The sequence below is a fragment of the Falco naumanni genome, chromosome 6 (assembly GCF_017639655.2).
Source record: "Falco naumanni isolate bFalNau1 chromosome 6, bFalNau1.pat, whole genome shotgun sequence".
Taxonomy (NCBI): Eukaryota; Metazoa; Chordata; class Aves; order Falconiformes; family Falconidae; genus Falco; species Falco naumanni.
In genome coordinates, this window is record NC_054059.1 from 7,835,253 (window position 1) to 7,838,460 (window position 3,208).

The window sequence follows — 3,208 nt, forward strand, 5'->3', positions numbered from 1 at the left end:
CGGACTGTTTTGCCCAGTAGTTCACATTTTGTCCTTGAGTACCATCCTACCATGCATTGACCTTTTCTGAGTATCCTTTCTTGTTTACTTTTTGCATTTCATATATGGGGAGAAGGTGTGCCTGGAATTGACTCACTTCCACAAATAATAATGCTGCTGCTTTCCTTTGATCCATGTTTTCCTGAGGTAAGTTGTGGGTGCTAGACTGAGGTGCTCCACAAAAATCTCTCTTCTCTCTTATGTGGTCCTATCAGGCGTGGAATTGATTTTCTGACTCAAAGTCAGCATCCTCATCTTGTGTATTGCCTCCCTGAAGACTCACCATTTATATGACGTGTGAGGAAAACTAGTTATTTAGTCAGTAATATAGTTGTATATATGAATCACTTGTGTGGAGAGAGTGTATGTAGCCAATGCCAGAAGTCTAGTGTGGAGGATATACAGGGAAGACAGACTACAGGTAAATACCTGTGTGTTCACTGACTGCCCTCCTGTGCTGAGATGCCACTGTGCTGAAATAATTACAATTTATGCTAATAGTAAAAGCCAAAGGGGATTGTTTCCTTTGACAAAGGTCAGGTTGGTTGGTGACAAACTGCATTTCAATGCATGGTTTGAGTTACTGAATGCACTCAGAACAATACAGTCTGACTACTCTGCCTTCTCTGGCAGTGTTTCTTATCCTGGTTGGCTTCACCTGAAATTCCGTGCACATACCCAGAAAAGGAACGGGTACTTCTCCAGTTTTCACGGGAAGCTGGCCAAGAGCTGCCCCCATTCTGGACCGGGCTGTAGGCTGACATGAGTTCACAGTGTGTAGAGAGCTACTTGGGCAACTGGTAAAAGTTTTGTTGGGCTGGAAATAGGAGTCCTTCCTCACTGGCTGTAATCAGTCATGATCAAAGATACTATCGTGCAAGAAAGTACACTACTAAAGTTCATACCCCTTCTTCATGTTCATACCCTTCATATATTTACAGGGAAGATGATGATCATACCTTTTTCATAATTTAATCCACGTTTAGTCAGACAAGTGTGTTCTACTCATTTTATAAAACCTCTCTTTGTAGGGTACATCAATCTCTCTAGCCCGTTAATCATGTACGTTGCTCTAATCTGAAATTCCCTCTCATTTGTCCATGGGATGGGTTTCTCTTAATGCACAGGATTCCCCAGGAGATGACACAGAATTGTGTGAAAAGGAGAAGGGAAGAACTTTGTGGGGTGCCAAAGATGAGCGAAACCAGCAAGTGCCCATTAGGTGGAATTCAATTTGGTTCATAGATTGAGCCTTTTAGTAACCACTGGAATCATCAATCTTTTCATTAGAGGGCCATAGTGTGGGACTCATTTTAGGTTAAGGATGGTTAAGGATGGTTATTTTATGCTGTATGTGGGTCCATTAGTAGGCTGCCTTTAAACCCCTGTTAATAGGAAAAAAGGGAAAAGGCTTCTGAAAACAGTCTGAGTAACAGATGCTTTCCAAGCTATGGTTTGCTGGCTACTTCTAGGGAATTTCCAAAACGTAGCTAACAAAATTACAAATTCACATTTATGGTATGGGGATCTGTAGCTCCATTGGATAGCTTTGAACAGATCCAAACATTGAAAAAGGTTGACCAAACACTGCTGTAGAGAATAAGATTAATAATAATATATTTTTCAGGAAAAAAAAAAAAACAAACCACCAAAAGAGCACTAGAATATTGAAAGTATTGAACAGGTTTCATTAATAATATTTTAATAATTAATATATATATATATATAAATATACTATAACATAAATAAAAATATAAACCCCAAACCCATAAATATAAATGTAATTTATAATAACATTCATTAGATGTTACTAATCTAGCGAATTAACTTAGTGTCCACAACGTTTATGGGATTTAAGACAGGCGGATGGGATGGATACCCCTGCACTTAGTTGTCAAACATGAATGACATTTTACATGAAGAGCTGTCACTATCTGAAAAGAATTTAAATGCCAAGAGGTAAAATTAATACAGTTGGACCTCTACCTAGCAGCAATTCAGGACATCTGAATGACATTAATGGCTGGAAATTCAGCTGCTGAGGAAAGGATTGTGAACTGTAATGATGTTAATGACAGACAGTAAGTTAATGGAACCCATGTGAAACAGATTTACTTGCAATCTGTCCTACCTATATTACTATGCATTACTGCCGTGTAACTACCGCATTCAGATCAACCTGAACAGAAGCTCCCATTCAGTTTAATATGGTTTGTACACTCCTGTTCATGCAGCCTCACTTTCTTTTTTCTCTTACCAATTATAGCAATATGGCTGACAAGAATATCCACATACACATCTGAACTTAATTTAGATTTAACCTTAAAGTAAGGTAAGGACCATCTAGATGAGCTGGGGAAAACCCTTCAGGGCAAAACCCCCACAAGCTGGTGCTATAAATGCCTGCTTTTGAAATAATGGAGAATAATGAAATGCATATCTCTAACTGGATGCTTAAGCTGTTCTCCACCCCTAACATTTTGTCTACTGTTGCTTGCATTGTTAATTAACAACTTGGACAGTTTCTGTAGCTCTTCTCTTCAGTAATCCGAGTCTCTGCACTGTTTTATTTTATCTTGGCCAACATTAAATCAGCTTTCCGTAAAGCTAGCTGCAGTTTAAGGAGCAATCATGTGTGCATGTGTGATATGTCTCTTTTCTGTGCAAGATGACCTTGAATACCTTCACTTGAAATATTCCTGTACTGGCAAGCAGCAGCTAGTTCATGTCAAGCAGCAACGTATCGGCTGTTAGCGGATTCACCCTGCTTTCTGTGACTCTTGGCTGGGTGTGTAATGTTCTCCTCTGACATGCAATTTACCATGAAAAACTTGGGATTAAGATAGTTAACTAATTCTCAGGAGGAGGGAACACACAAAAGAGATGCTGGATTTCAAAACATGGCCAGTGTATTATTACTGCTGGAATATGGAAGGTTAACCCTTTATTTCCGTGAGTTCACACAAGGCACTGAAGGCTCCCAGGGCAGGCAAGTCATGCAAGCAGGAGGAATGAGTGAGAGATCAGGCCTTCTCTCAGCATGCTGCAATGCGTTTGGATGAGAGCAGGGAAAAAACACTCTTAGGGCAAAGAGACTGCTTTCCTTCTGGGTGCTTCCACTGACTTTCTGCTCTGTGGATCACTACAGACACACAAAATACTGGACATC